We start from the raw sequence: 17,040 nt of genomic DNA, 5'->3' as shown, positions 1-17,040 counted from the left end.
CATCAGGTGATGCAGATGAAGAGTGATCTGAGGAAGGGAACATACATTTCATCCATGCTTCAGCCAGATCTCCCTCCAGTTCAAAACAGAACCCCTCACCCAAGGACAGCCCCTCCTATGACTGGGGATTTTTTTAAAAATCAAATGATGCCAAAGTGCAAAATGTTAACTTTGTGGTTCTGGTCTCTCTTCCTCTGTTGTCAGTTTAAAAACCGTTGCTAAAAACTAACATCCCCTCCCACCCTATCTTCCTCTTCTTGTTCGCAAGACAGAGCCTATCAGAGAATTCAAGGCAGTTTTGCTTTCAAATGGCCCATTTTTCTGATTCCCTCTTCCTTCTCAGCCTGAGCTCAACATGAATTTCCCTCCCTACCTCATTCTGCTCTACAGACACAGCTATGCCCTTCGTGAGGGCAATTCAGGTGACACTCTAGACGCTACGATTTTACAAATCCCAGATTGCAGCAAGAAGCAGGTAGCTGAAGTAAATTCTTAGAAGGAATCAGAAGGGGAAAAGAATTTGGCCATCAGTGTGCGTTTAACAATGCCAGAAATTCATATACACCCCATTGAAACATAATCCTTCACAGCCTCCAAGAGGTAAGCGAAGTAGTCCTTTTCTCTTGCTCACTTCCACATAACTTGCTGAGGCTACAAAGTCTTTTGGCAACATTCACTTTGTCATCTTTAACGTGTTGCTTTTAATGACCCACATAATGAGATTGCACCTCTCCAGGCCTGAATAAAAGTCATCCTGTGAAGTGGGAATCTTCAAGGAACCGGGAAGAGTACAGCCTTTCTGGAAGGGCATTTTGGCTGAGAATTAAATCTTTAAAAGGCTGATATCCAATAACTACAATTGAACCTAGTTTATCAAGAAGTCTTCCACTAACCACTGTTTCAAACACAAAACTGCCATCAACTGTGTGTTCTCAAATCCCCTTTAATGGTGCTTGACATCATCTTAGTGCAACTCCATTTATTTCCAGTTATTAAGGATTATTCAGTGACATTTTTGTTTCTGTTGGACTCAGTCCCATGCATTTCAAAGCTTGAAACTTGTTTTCAGGTAATGACTCTCTTTTCCTCACCATCCCCAAACACATACACAAACCTAGACTTGAGTTTCTAAGCCACTTAAGGGGGTAGGGAGTGGGGGGGGTGGCGAGTATGGTCTCTTCTCACCACACCATCTCCTCTGCACATGCCCCCTGGTGTTGGGACAGGATGGAAGGAGGGAAGGACAGAGACATCTCCTCATTTAGCTGATTATGATGAGGAGCTGATCCTCTTTATTTCAGTGGTTACTGTTTCCTGGATAATGCAGACTGGGCTTTGACTCCTTCTGTGTGGCTCCTTCACGGGACTCATCCATTGAGTTCTTTGCAGAATGTTGTAAGGCCATCCCCTGCATATTCACCTACATGGGTGGCCTGGCTAGGGCTCCAGCTGCTTCCTTTCCTTTTCATCTCCAACCACAGTCTTCCCCATACTTTCCTTCTGTCAGGGGCATCTCATCCAGTGGGCAACCCACTTGGGGCATATTGGCAGAACAGCTCAAGTCCTACTTCCCAAGGCATTCCCTCGACCCAGGGGAAATGTATGTGTCCTTGCCACACCTGAGAAGCCACAGACCCCTATATCCATGTCCTAAACAGCATCAGGTGCTCCTGCTGATCCAAGACTCAAAAAAACATCAAAGGAAAAATACCAGACCTCAAATTAATGGAGTCAGACACTGGAAGAATAGGAATCCCAACTTATCAAATAATTCTTCTGGCTTTAGGGTAGGAAAATACTCATACCTGCTTTTTCTCTTGCATGGGGAAGTGATGAGAAAAGTCCTATATAAAGGAATTAGTAAATAAATAAATTCTATGGATGTATTCACAGAGTTGATGGATTATTTTAATGGTATGATATGTTAAATGAAAAGAGCAGTGTAGCAGATTGTGTTTTCCAACATGGCAGAAACATCACCACCTCTCTCACAGGCTCTCATTACAATGTGGCCTTGATAATCCTATCAAATGATGGGATCTATGTCACCTCCCCTTGAAGCTGGGTAGATCTTAGTGTCTGCCTTAACCATGAATAGTGTGGTACTAACATTATGTGACTTTCGATGCTGACTCATTAAAATGCCATGCACTTTCACCTTGCTCTCTTGAGATGCTCACTCTTTGGACCCAGCCACCATGAAGTGATGAGGCCCAAGGCACCACGTGGACAGGCCATGAGTAGTTGTTTCAGTGGATGGCTCAGCTGACATCTCAGCTGATGACTTATGTCAACTGCCAGGCATGTAAGTGATGACTCTCCTAATAATTCTAGCCCTCACCTATGAAGCCATCCCCAACCTCTGCATCTCCCCATCTGAGGCCCCAGACATCATTTAACAGAAACAAGTGATTCCACCATGATCCTCTCAAATCCCTGATCTGCAGAATCTGTGGGAATAATAAATGGTTGTTGCTTAACCTTTAAGTTTGGAATTATTTGTTATGCAGTGATAGTAACTGAAACAAACAAGATACCAAATTGTCCATAGAGCATGATCCATGTATTTCATACATAGATAGTAGGGTGAAAAATATTTAACACTGACTGCAGATGCCTTAGTCTTCTAAGAGGAGAAGCATGGTTCATATTAATGAGAAAATAAATCTCTATCAGACTCTATTTCATTTACAAAGACTGGTGGAGAGACATGAAGAAAATAAGAGAATTTCAAAGCCTCCACTTTTTCTTCTTGATTAATGATGACTGAAACTCAGAGTAAATGACCCTTGGTGTGAATGATGTCAATAATAGGTTTTTATATATACAAAGGAGGTCTAGGGCTGTGTAGGGGCTGTAGAGCTAAACTGCCTTCTAGGATAAGTGAGAGAATTTGAATGTTTTAGGGCCAGAAAAGGCAAACGACAAGGTGGAAGGCTGGAATCTTTCAAGAAAAGTGGTCAGTGAGAAAGATGCTCCCACACCAAGGTTGTTAAGGGACTTTTCAGGAGCGAGATATCTAAGATCTAATTTTATCTCTTTTTTTAATTTGTAAATTTTTTCTTCCTTCTAAGGAAAGCAACACTAATATGATCTATTTTAAACTCTTGGCATTTTTATAATTTTTTAAAATCCCTCCTGAGTCCCCATACCTTGAGTAAAGTTTGCTAAGTGTACATTTCTTGGGAGAAGATCCTAGTGGAACAAAACACAGACGCCGAGTTTGACACGAAACTCGGTGCCTTGCGCAGGGAGGGCAGGGTGCCATCCCTTTATGTGAGACCATGGATCCAGAGCTCCTCAGGGGTGGACACAGAATGCAAGAGCTGTGGGGACATGGCTTCCTCTACGCAGATTTTGAAGGATGTCTCAGATAGATTGGAAGCCCAAGCCAGGACTTTTCCTCAGGGGCAGAGTCACTGCAGAGAGCTCCCACTAAGGCAATGTCCAGCAGAAATTTGGGGTCAGAGCTGCTGCAGAAAGTCCCTAATAGTCTTAGTGGAGCCATGAGGATAAGGCCATCCCCAAGGCCCCATAATGGTAGAGCCACTGTGATCAGATAACAGCCTGGGAGAGCTGCAGGCATGAGATTTCAACCCATGAAAGCTGCTGAGCTCTCCCTAACCCCCTGTAAAGCCACAGGGGAAGGGTTGCCCAAGGTGTTGGGGGCCCAACCCCCATGCCATTATAGCCAAAGGTAGGACACTGGGTCAAAAAATATTATTCTTAAGACTTAGGATTCAGTATTATTCACCTTATTGGGTTTTGAATTTGCCTGGGACTTGTTTCTCCATTCTTCTTTCCCATTTCTTCCATTTGGAATGGGGATGTCTATCTTTTGCCTGTTCAGCCAACGCAGTTTGGAAATATTTTGTTTGGTTTCACAGGCTGACACTCTTCTTCCTCATTTTTTCCCCCAGAAAAAATTTCCCTTTTATAAACTCTTGGGGCATTGTCTAGTCTAGGGATTGGTAAACTGTAACCTACAGGCCAAATGCAGGCCATTGGCCCAAACTGTTTGTTTTTATAAGTAAAGTTTTACTGGAACAAACCCATGCCAATTAATTAGCATATTATCTATGGCCATTTTTTGCCATAATGGCAGGGTTGAGGGCTTGTAACAGAAAGAGTATTGCGGCAGGCCAGGTCTCCATTAGCAACCAGAGAAGTTAGCCTTCACCAATACCTTACTGTCACTCTGATGAATGTATAAGTTAAACATTAAAGAACTGGAGAAACTGGTGCCTTAGTACAAAAGTTAGAATGTAAAAACAAGTCCATTAAGACCCCACCGGAGCTTTCTCAGACCTTAGAGTTAAATTAAAATAATGGAGTGTTCTTGCACACCTTGTACCAGCATCTACTTTAGATTAAGTGATTGTTCCAAGCCTCTGAAATAATTTTCCAGACCCCAGGCCCTACATGTAGTCATATGGTTTTAATTAATATACGTGTCAGAGGCATTTAAGCCAGAGTGACTCTATCTTGAATGGGGGCTAGATAAAATAAGTCTAAGGCCTGCTGGGCTGTATTCCCAGGATGTCAAGGAATTTAGTCACAGGACAAGATATACGTCATAAAGACCTTGCTGATAAAACAGGCTGCAGTAAAGAAGCCAGCCAAAACCCACCAAAACCAAGATGGTGACGTGAGTGGCCTCTGGTCGTCCTCACTGCCACACTCCCACCAGCACCATGACAGTTTACAGATGGCATGGCGATGTCAGGAAGTTACCCTACATGGTCTAAAATGGGGAGGCATGAATAATCCATCACTTGTTTAGCATGTCATCAAGAAATAACTCTAAAAATTGACAACCAGCCACCCTTGGGGCTGCTCTACTTGTGGAGTAGCCATTCTTTATTCCTTTACTTTCTTAACAAACTTGCTTTCATTTTACTCCATGGACTCGCCTCAAATTATTTCTTCTGTGAAATCCAAGAACCCTCTTTTGGGGTCTGGATTGGGACCTCCTTCTGGTAACATAAGCACTGGAGAAAAACTTGTAACTTTGAGTTGGTGTGGTGAGTTACTGGGACTTTCTCCTTGTAACCGGTTGCAGAAATGAACTCCCTTCTTTCCTAGTCTGCCTGCATCTCGTGATTGGAGTGTAAGAACAGGCAGTGGGGGCTCGTTCTGTCCGGGAACAGTGTGACTCATACACTGTTTAAATATTTACTGTCGGGCCCTTAAAAAAAGTTTAGAATGGCGATCATTAAAAAATCTGGGCCGGGCGCGGTGGCTCACGCCTGTAATCCTAGCACTCTGGGAGGCTGAGGCAGACGGATCACCTGAGGTCGGGAGTTCAAGACCAGCCTGACCAACAAGGTGAAACCCCGCGTCATTAAAAAGAAAAAAAAAGAAAGAAAAAAAAATCTGGAGACAACAGATGCTGGAGAGGATGTGGAGAAATAGGAACACTGTTACACTATTCGTGGGAGTGTAAATTAGTTTAACCATTGTGGAATACAGTGTTGCAATTCCTCAAGGACCTAGAAATAGAAATTCCATTTGACCCAGCAATCCCATTACTGGGTATATATCCAAAGGATTATAAATTGTTCTACTGTAAGGACACATGCCCACGAATGTTCATTGCAGCACTATTTGCAATAGCAAAGACCTGAAACCAACCCAAATGCCCATCAATGACAGACTGGACAGGGAAAATGTGGCACATATACACCATGGAATACTATGCAAAAACGATGAGTTCGTGTCCTTTGTAGGGACGTGGATGAACCTGGAAACCGTCATTCTCAGCAAACTGACACAAGAACAGAAAATCAAACACTGCATGTTCTCACTCATAGGTGGGTGTTGAACAATGAGAACACACGGACACAGGGAGGGGAGCATCACACACTGGGGTCTGTAGGGGGAAAATAGGGGAGGGACAGCAGGGGGTGGGGAGTTGGGGAGAGATAGCATGGGTAGAAATGCCAGATAATAGGTGATGGAGAGGAAGGCAGCACATCACACTGCCATGTGTGTACCTATGCAACAATCTTGCATGTTCTTCACATGTACCCCAAAACCTAAAATGCCATTAAAAAAAAAAGAAAAGCAAAAACCAAAAATTCAGACTTGCAAAAAAAAAAAGTTTACTAACCTGTAGCTAATCTATGCTTCTCAAACTTGCACAAGATCCAGGCTGAGATCCAGGTAGAAGATAGCAGAATCCACACAGCCAACGTTGTGTATCTTCTTGGAGCATCAATTTTACTAGAAGACTAGGAAGAAAAAATAGTTAACACACTCTAAATGTAGACATTTAATAGACATTAAAGCAAACACATTTATATTATGGAGTAGAATCCAACATTTTGAATGAAATTATGAGTCAAAATTCCAAATGTGACCCAAATTTCAAGCATGGGGAGGCCTCTACACATTGTTGATGTTCCTTTACTGTTACAAATATTTTTGTAAAAAATTTGAGGAAACACCCATGTATGCTATTTAATTTGTGGTGCAAGTGTTGCAGAATTTTGCTCCTTAGTTCAACTAAAACTGGGTTCTTGTCACACAACCAGGAAAGATGACGTGCACGGACATGTTGAAGTGTGATTAGAGAGAAATTTATTGGGCAAAAAGAAAAAAAAAAAATGTGTGCAAAGTCAGAGGGGATCCTGCCAGTGGGCTCCCAGCTCACAGACTGAACCAGGCCACCACACAGGAACTGAAGAGGCCGGGCTCCTCCCTCTTGCAAACGGTGGGAACTTTTCCTGGCTCCACCCCATTGTCCCAGTGCGCAGGCCAGTCAGTCGGCGATTTCCCGGGAGACCCCTTTCTATCTGCCTAGGCACTTGGCCATCCCAGAAGTAGGTATCTTCTGAGTCTTTGTATTCTCGCCACTTCTGGAACAGTGCTTGAGCATAAGAACTCCAGAAGGGCTGGCATTATTTATTAACATAAATCCTAAAAGGTCTTTACCTGTCAGAATGGCTTAGTGGAGTTCTGCATGTAGGCAGAGGGATACACCAGATGACTCTGCCTGCAGAGGTCTCATACACTGTGGTTTATTAGTACCTGTACTGTCACTATGGCAACAAAAAGTCTCATAAGATCTAGTTAAATTAATATTCACAGTAATGTTATCACTCATATAAAATTCAAATTAGTTCTGCCTGAGCTAAAGGCAGAACCAATCTTTATATGAATGAACTAGTGATAACCTCATTGTTTTGTTTTTTTTTATTTGCCTTTTTTTCTTTTCCTTTAATTTAATATAACCGATTTATGTATTTTGTAGGGGAATGAACATATTAGAAAGTTTACCGTGTCCCTGACTATTGACCCAACCCCTATTACCATCCCACCCCATATCCCTCACCCCAAAGCATCTCTCTGACTTCTGAGATCTGAACAATCACTGTTGCATAAAACAGTGACCACTGGGTTTTGCTGTCTGTTATTGTTTACTTTTTTTGTTTTTGAATGCAAATGTGCCTAGGAAAGAATAACATGTAAAGTTACCAATCTCTCTTGGCATTGGTTAGGGTGGGGTGGAGAAAGGCAGTTCTAGCCTCTGACTCTGAGTTAGATCTGAGGCCAAACCCCAATTCTGCCATTGAGTTGCTGAGCTACTCTCAGTAATTACTTGCCACTGATGCACCTTCATTTTTCTTTCCTGTAATATGAAAGCTGGAAACTGAGTGTTCTCCAAGAGCTTTTCCAGCTGTAAAATTCTACAGTTCCAGGCAGCATAATTAATGGAAGATCAAGGACACAACCACATGGATAGAAACTCAAAAAGATAAGCCTGATCGGAAAAGATTAGTTACAGAATAACTTGTACTGCATAAAACCACTTTAACTTTTTAATTTAATTTTTGGAATAGGTAGCATAGTCCATCCACATGGACTATCTCAAAAAAAATTAAGAAATACATATAAAAGTCTTCTTCCATACCTCATCCCACCCCTCTTTCCACATCCCACATGCAAAACTCCTATTAGGTTTTGCATGTAAACTTTCAGTTTCTTTATGTACATGCAAACAAAAATTAATACATAGGCTTATTTTCCTCTTTGTTAGCACAAAAGATAGAATGCTATATACATTCTTCTTCACCTTGCTTTTTTTCCCACTTACTATGTATTTGAAAATTTTCCATATTAGCACAGAGAGTGCCTTCATTCTCTTTTATAACTGCATAGGATTCCATTACAAGGACGCACCATACTTATTCAATCACTCTCTGTTAATGAATATGTAGACCACTTCTGGACTTTTTAGTACAAGCAAAACTACAATGAATAACCTTGAACACATGCGCTTTTGAGCATGTATAAACATATACCTATCTAAAGAGAAATTCTAAGAAATGGGATTTCTTTTATAATTTTGTTCATTTGCCTTATTATTACTATTATTTACTTAGAGGCAGGTTTTCACTCTGTTGCCCAGGCTGGAGAGCAGTGGATCAATCATAGGTCATTGCAGACTCAAACTCCTAGATTCAATCAATCCTCCCACCTCAGCCTCCCAAAGTGCCAGGACTATAGGCATCAGCCATCACACCTAGACTTGTGCATTTGCATTTTTGATATGTATTGTCAAATTGCCCTCTACAGAGATTATACCAGTTTACTCACCCACAATCAAAGTTTAAGTGTCTCTTTTCCCTCAGCCTCTTCTCTACACTGTTATCCAATATTGGGTATGGACCTATTTGACAGATGTTTGAAATGCTTTCTCAATGTGAAGGGGTTTTTTTAGTGATTTTTTAATATACAGACAGGGTCTCACTATATTGCCCAGGCTGGCCATTAACTCCTGGGCTCAAGCTGTCCTCCTGCCTCAGTCTCCTAAGTACCTAGGTCTTTGGGAATTCACCACTGCACTCAGCTTCAATGTGGTTTGAATTTTTATTACTCTTTTTTTATGAATGAGGTAGTGAATCTTTTCTTATGGTTAATAGTCATTTGTATTTTTTTCTTTGTTAATTAATACTTTAAGCTCTTTCCCATATACGTAAATTTTTAAAACATGCATACTTATTGTTTATAGCCATGAACGTGCATGATGAAGGGAGGGAGGAAAACTCTAACCTCAGCTGAGAGGCTGCTGCTGGCAAGGACGGTAGGCAGGTGGGACAGGGCAGAGAGCAGAGACACAAAGGGATTATCTATGAGAGGGTAACATTTTATTTTAAAAAAAAAAAAAAAAAGCACATGAAGCAAGAAAAAAATTGAAAAAAAAAAAGGAAGGGAAGGAGGGAGGAAAAGAGAAGACAGGCTTTAAAATCAGTAAATCTGGGCCTGAATCTCAGCCAAAACACATGCTCTGTGGCCTTTCAAAGCTCTCATAACCTCTCATTCTCAATTTCCACATCTCTGGGATGTAGAGAATATAATAATGACTAAAGATAATCCATGTAAAACCATGATTAGCACATCATTGTTGCTCAACAGTCATATTACATTGTTAATATTAATTTGATTATTATTCAAATATATATGATACCTCAAGCCAAGAGAATGGTCTGGTGGCGTTTCCTGGCTCAACCACCTGTTTCCTGTTAGGTTTTCCCAGAGGGTAGCCTCTTCTTGGTGAAAGCACGCCAGCGGTTTCATCCTTTCTTGACTATTTTCCAAATGTCCTCCCCAGAGCTGCCACTGTTGGTTTAACTGGCGTGACTGAGAGAAGCAAGGATGTGCTTGGGGTAGGGCTGGGATGAGGAGTTTCCTCTGTGTTGCAACCACTGTTTCCAAAAGCTGTGACCTCTGTTAGCTGTGAGATTTTGTCTTCCCGCTGTGGCTACATCTGGAGAACCACATCCATGTTTACCTGCAGCCTGAAACCCCCTGGCCTCAGAGGAAGCCAAAGCCTCTTTCCCCTAGTTTGCATTACCTTGACAGGCAGCAGGCTTCCCCACCACACCCCCCACCACCCTGCACCCTCCAGGCCTCTTGATGCCTTGTTTTTCCAAAGCCTCAGAGAAGCAGAAAAGTTATTTCTTTGCTGTAAACTCCTTTTATCAGAACAGAAATTATTAGAGCAGTGAACTTCGTACACATCTTCTTCCATCTTTGGATTATTTTCTCAGTTGAAACAGTTTCTATTCTTTTTCATTATTTTGATCCTAAAACATCAGAACACTAGAAAGGAGAGAAGAGAAAAAGGAAGAAAAAGAAACAAAGAGAATAGCCTAGGCAGAAAGAAGGAAAAAGAAACGGGGTTGAAACAGATAGTGTCCTGGCAGGGTCACTTCTTAGGCCCTGGAGAGAAGCTCCAGAAGTGATCTAAAGGCTTATGTCGGACACCACCAGGTCCTTGCTCAGTTGGCTGAACCTTTGATCTCGGAGACCAAATAGCTCCTTTGCAGCTAATGCCCAGCTATAAGTGAGAGAATGCTGGCTGAGCTTAAAGGAACACCCCCTCTGACAACAACTGGAAGCTTCACCAAACCAGACAAGACAATGTCCTTCAATTATAATTGCAGCGATGAACCAATAACCCATCAACCAAATCTTGAAAATTATGGAGAAAGGAAGTACTGTTATTCACGACAGGTGAAGATCACTTTATCCTTGGCAGAACTGATCTGAAGGGAAATTGTAAAACACATGAAATTTAACTTTCCTGGCATTTGTATTTCTTCTTTTAATAACCTGGATTACATGAAACCAGGAACCTCTTTCTGTAGCATCCCTCGCAGGTCTGCCAGCATTTACTGCCGGTGCCTCACCTCTTTCCTTCTTCCGATCCCTTTCATTGGCCTAGTTTTCTGGAGCTCTTTGCTCGGAGACAGATAACTGCCTGATCTGAGAAACGATTCCATTCTAAAACGAAAACGGATGCTGCAGTACGTAGAATAATAACCCCTCGAGATATATGCATGACCTAATCCCCAGTATCTTTGAATATGTTACAACATAGCAAAGGGGACTGTGTAAATAAGATTAAGGTTAAGTACCTTGAGATTATCCCGGAGGACCCAGGACAGCCTAATCCAATTATAGGAGGGCTTAAAAATGGGGACACTTTCCTTAAAAATGAGTCAGAGGTGAGAGGAAAGAAGAGTTTCTGACTTTGAAGATGGAAGAATTGGCCATGAGTCAAGGAATTTGGGTGGCCTGGAGAAGCTGGGAATGGCCTTCAGTGATAGCCAGCAAGGAAACAACATCTCAGTCCTACAACCAGAGAAAATGAATTTTGCCAACAACCTGAACGCGCAAGGAAAGAGATCCTCCCCTAAGCCTCAGTAAGGCACACCCCTGCTGACACCTCTATTTTAGCTCAGTGAGACAATGCCAGACCCACATAAGACCCACAGAACTGCAAGAGAATAATGTTGTGTTGTTTAAACTACAATATTTGTGAAAATGTGGATTTTTTTTTCCTAGCAACAGAGAACTAATACAGCGCTAACATGAGACTTAGTTAGTAGGGATTTCAGTTAGTTTGTTTTCTAAAGCAACCATTACGGTACAATATAAGGGGAAATATGTGTGCCTTCTGGAGCAAGCAAGTTGTTTTGCCACAATTTGTGGTGAGGTGTGTACACATTCACCTGTTCCATAAATACTTCTGGAATGCCTACTATGTACCAGGCACATAGCTCCCTGCACATACACTTCCTTTTTTAGATCATGTCTACATAAATGGATTCGGTCAGCTAGTAAGTCAACAAATGTTCACTGAGCATCTACTACGTACTAGGTACAAGGACAATCCAATTGAGATTCATTGAAAGGTACTTTAAGCTGTGTAGGATGCCTGGGGAGCCTGAGATTCCAAATTCTGCAAAGGAAGAATGGAATCAGAGAGCATTGAAGTCTGTTTTCACAACAGCTATGAGATATTGTTGTCTTCCTTTCATAAATGAGAAAACTGATCCTTAGAGGAACTAATTGACCAAGTCACACCACTACTAAGTGATGGAGCTGGAATTTTTAAATTAAAAACAAATAACAGGGCTTGGCACAGTGGCTCACGCCTGTAATCCCAGCATTTTGTAAGGTTTGAGTCCAGGAATTCAAGACCAGTCTAGGCAACCTGGTGAAACCCCATCTCTACAAAAAATATAGAAATTAGTTGGGCATAACATAAACGCACAACACAAAATGTACCATCTTAGCTGTTAACCACTTTAAGCATACATATAAGTAATGTTAAGTACATTCACATCATTATGCAACCAGTCCCTGGAACTCTTTTTATGTGGCAAAACTGAAAGTGTGCACTCATTAAACAACAACTACTCATTCCTCTCTCCCCACAGCTCCACAGCCCCTTCTAACCACCATTCTACTTTCAGTTTCTATGAATTTGACTTTTCTAGGTACTTTGTGTAAGTGAAATCATACAGTATTTGTCTTTTAGTGACTGTCATATCACTTAACACGTGTACATGAAAGTTTGGGACTATCCCCATGTAAGGATGAAAGGGAGGGTTCCCCTTGGCCCTCTGAGGATTTACTGAAATATCAACTAGCAAAAGGCAGGTTAATTGGAGAAAAAGGCATACAAATTTATTTAATGTGCATACACAGGGGACTTCAAACTGAAGAACAAGGATACAAGGGAAATGTTCATTTTGATGCTTGGGTTCAACAAAGTATGAGCAGCCATGTAGAAACAGAATTAGACCAAAAAAAAGGTCTAATCTAATTCTAATGCTAAGAGACTGAGCAGGGAAACCCAGCAGGACCTGTCTGTCTAGGTTCTTCTTGATATGGGGTGGGACCCCTCTCTGGAATGGTGGTCAAACAAGGTAGGTCAGATAATTTCTTTATGGCCAGTTTTTACATAGAAAGGCAGAGGGGAATATTAGAGTAATAATTCTAGGTTTTGTGTCTTTGGGGAAAAGGGGTTCTTGTTCCTATGACCTACCTTGGGAAAAAAGGAATCTAGTTTCTCTGGCTCGCCTAGGGGGAGAATGGAACTGGGAGACAGGAGGGCAGATATCAGAGAAAAACTTTTGCTTCTGAGGCCTTTATTTTGGGGTATTGTTTTCTGAGACCCAACACCCACCAGCAGTCGTGCCTGGGGAACAAGATCAGAGAGACTAGAGAAGACAGATATTTTCCATTTTTCACTTCATACACCCTGTATTGTCAGAATGTTTCACTATTAGTTTCAATTGCTTTTGTAATGAAAATAATCCTATTATATTTGCTGAAGTGTTTAGAGAAGGAATATACAGATGTTTGCAATTGGCTTTGAAATACAGGTATTTCAAATATATATAAACAATGGGATGGGTTGATAGATGGATAGAGGATTAGATAGATGAGCATGCAATAAAGCAAGCACAGAAAAGTATTCATTGTAGAATTGAGATGACAAGACAAATAGATGGGTGTTCATGGTGCAAGTCTTTCAACTTTCTGATTGTTCAAAAATGTTCATAATAAAATTTGGGGGTGGAAATCTTACTGTTTATTCAGTGCACAATCCTCGAATGCCTATTATGCATCAGACATGCACTGTAAGTTTCTTGAATTCATGTCCATGCTGCTGCAATGGCATTTAAATGGCATCACGGGACACTGTTGTGACCCCCTGCTGATTCATACTGCCAGTTACGCCACAGGCCCCTTGCATCCTAGAAAACTAGGACTCAGCAGCAGAGCTGCCTACATTTGGATGTGGTGTTCCTGTATTGGACAGTCCAGTGCCTCAAGGGAAGAATGGGTCAAAGTGTCAAAGAATCTGTATTTGTCCAAGTTCCAGGAGAAAACAAGGAACATCCTCAAAACAGTCAACTGGAGAGAGTTTGCAGAAGGCACCAAATTCAGAGATGTGGTAGAACTAGGAAGCGGCTGGGGATGGAAACGCACCCTGGGAAGCCATTACTGCCCCTAGGCCTATGGGGCTGGGAAAGGGTAAGGTTTCTAGAGCTCAGCCAATGGAAGTCATGGGCACAGGAAACAGACACTGCCCAGGATGCAGGAAAGGGGGCACAGAGCACTTAATGACCCTGCTTCTCTCTTTTCCCACACTCCCTTCTTCTGGTAGTGCCTTCCATCACCAAACCTCACAGGAATCAGAGAGCAGGAGTAGCCAAGTGACAGTGCCTTTGGAGGTCAGCATTCCAGAGAGCAAGCTGGACAGAGCATGAATCTGGGGACAGAGGAGGATCAGGGATAGGTAGTCAGAAAAAAATAAAAAAATTTAAGGATAATAATCTTACAACTGGCCGAGACTTGTATCAAACTAATCTTTTATAACTCATCAACCAATACAAGTTATTTAAAGAAATGGCTAGGCACGGTGGCTCACACCTGTAATCCTAGGACTTTGGGAGGTCAAGGCGGGCAGATCACTTAAGGTCAGGAATATGAGACCAGCCTGGCCAACATGGCAAAGCCCCATCTCTACTAAAAAGAAAAAATTAACCTGGCATGGTGGCACATGCCTGTAATTGCAGCTACTCAGGAGGCTGAGGCAGGAAAATCACTTGAACCTGGGAGGTGGAGGTTGCAGTGAGCTGAGATCACACCACTGTACTCCAGCCTGGGCAACAGAGCAAGACTCCATGTCAAAATAAAAAAAAAAAAGAAGAAGAAGAAGAAAAGAGACTATTATTAATCATTACACCAAGTCTACAGAAAGCCAGAACTGCATGGCTACTCAACTTTCATCATCTATTTCAATCACCCTAGTTTGCAAATGGGGTAACTGAAGAGGGCCACACAGGTCAAGGGCAGAGGTGGAAAAAGTCACGACTGCTGACACCCAGCATGGGGTTCTTGATTCCTCATCGTTTGGTCACAATGATCAAGCTCAGCAAAACATTGCAATGCGCTCACATGACTCTGGGGAAAGGACAGCTCATCTGCCTGTCCCAAGAAGCATGTGGTTTGAAGCTCCATTTTTTTCTCATTTTTTTCTTCCCCCTTTTTGTGGTCAAATACTGGGCTGGCTAGAGGGGAAGCACTCAGGTGTCAGTGGGGTTTCACTGCTATTTCATTACATAAGTGAAAGCCCACAACCGGGAATGAAATGCAAAACAGGGCCATCTGACAAGCTCCTTGGCTCTTCCCGGAGGGGCTGCAGGGCTGCCTCAGTCACCCCTGTGGTGCCTTCCTGTCTCTGGGGACAGGCTGTTGAGACTTCTGGGAAATACCCGTTCAGTGAATTCCTCATCCAACAACTATTACTTGAGCATTTTTTAAGTCCCGGGCACTGTGCTATATAAGGATGATGAGAAAGATATTGTCACCGCCCTCATTAAGATCCCATTATGGAAGATAACAGGACATTATGGGTGTTGGTTAATAGACATATATACATACACAAATAAATTAATTACAGACCACAGTTAGCACTAGAAAGGAACTAGAGTGCTCTGACAAACAGTCATAATGACCAACTATTAATGTCATCCTTTCTCCACAACTGCTCTGTGAGGAACATAAAATTATTACCTCCATCTTACGGAAGTGGGAACTGAGGCAGAGGAGCCAGATGATTGCCCAAGGTCAACTCGCTGGTATGTGTCAGACCTGAACTTGAACCTGTGAGTGGTGTTTCAGAGCCTGGGTCTTAAGCATATGTTCCCCAACCACTGTCTGTGTTGGAGAGCATATACTTAGGCAGGTATGGAAGGCCTTTCCAAGGAGGGGGCAGAAGAATCTTCTAGGCAGAAAAAGGAGGTGGGTCAATGTACAAAGTGGAAAAAGAGCCTGGGGTGCTTGGTAATCTGTCAGAAGGCCTGGGAGACTGGGGCAGGGGTTGGATTTTATGCTAGGTGCACTTTACAAAGCGTCTTTGCAGACATACATTTTCCTATGTTACCATCAGAGAACCTGGTCATGCCAAGTGGTCATGTATTATCCATGTTTTACAGAACAGCATACATTGTTTTTGGGAACTCAGGACAAAGGTGAGTGAGAATGGCCCCTGTGACTTTGGACTCATGTCCAGTGCTCTCTCTATGTGACCTCTGCTAAGGAACAAGCCGCCTCTATGGTTCTTTAAGTTCCACGCACCACAGTAATGCCAGCTCTTCTTGATCCCTTCTCTGCCTTCTCCTCCCACCCCGGAATTCACCTCTCCAGCTGCCTCAACCACCTCGTTTCTAGGGGAATCTGATAAACAAATTTGTGCTCATTTGCTAATAGGTAGTAAAACCCTGCTGGAAACAGAGAAAACTTGTCTTTAGATTCCTGTGAGAACTTACAACAGCCTTTCCTTTCCATTTTCCCAGTCATAAGATCAGCCTTAAGCTATTAGACATTTCCTTCCCTGCCAAAGAGGAAGTCATTCATAGATTAATGGCCTGTTCCCAGAGGACTCTAGCCAGAGTTTGAGCCCAGGGCCTTCTGGTTAACAGGTGGCAGTTTGCAGATGCCAATAAACTAACCATTGTTCAAAGCAGCTAATTTGTTGTCTGTATGATCTCATCAGCCTTGGACGCCAGCCCAGGAGATCAGAGCAGCAGGCTCCACACCCCTAGGGCTCTTAGCTCCTCAGCATGGCCCCAAACACTGCCTTCCTCTCCACCTCAACTTGTACCATGTCCTACCTTAACCTTGGGGCCTAGACACCCCAGACCCTTCACAGGTCCCAGAGCATACCATATGACAGCCTTCCCCACCTCCTTCCCAGGTTGTCTCCTTTACCTGTGAAACACAACCCAGAGACACCTCCCCCAGGAAGCCTTTCCTGACCATCCTGCCTCTTCTTGGTGCTTCCATAATCATAACTCTCTGAGTGTTCAGGATACACTGCACACTCTGTTATGTACTCCCCAGGGATTATCTCAATCTGATAGCAATTCAGAGACACAGAATCTCTCATCCTACTGTTTTAACATTGAAGAAACCGAATCACAAGGCTATACCATGGCTGGGCAGGGAGTGCTGGAGAGGGAAAACGAGCCCAGGATCATCACCACCTGCCATGCTTACCATCACAATTCATATTTATTGGGCACTTACAGCATACCTGCCATAGCCCTAAGCCCTTGGCATACATTTTCTCATTGAATCTTCACAGTAATCCTACACAGTTTAGTCACTACAAGGTATGTATTATTATTATATCTATTTTGAAGATGAGAGAGGTTTAATTATTTAGCT

The 17,040-nt window shown here is 42.5% G+C and overlaps 1 long non-coding RNA gene across 1 annotated transcript in view; it reads right to left on the bottom strand.

The window, feature by feature from the left end:
* The window catches only part of LOC108285117, a 237,462-nt gene that overhangs the window by 111,878 nt on the left and 108,544 nt on the right, over positions 1 to 17,040 (bottom strand). Inside the window, exon 8 of the long non-coding RNA XR_005195984.1 lies at positions 6,113 to 6,233. This is a non-coding gene — a long non-coding RNA (uncharacterized LOC108285117). The remainder of the gene's footprint in view (positions 1 to 6,112; positions 6,234 to 17,040) is intronic.

The sequence above is a fragment of the Cebus imitator genome, unplaced genomic scaffold (assembly GCF_001604975.1).
Source record: "Cebus imitator isolate Cc_AM_T3 unplaced genomic scaffold, Cebus_imitator-1.0 Scaffold291, whole genome shotgun sequence".
NCBI classification, from domain to species: Eukaryota; Metazoa; Chordata; class Mammalia; order Primates; family Cebidae; genus Cebus; species Cebus imitator.
Note: the sequence above shows the minus strand (reverse complement) of the source record. Positions and strands in the feature narration are given on the sequence as shown.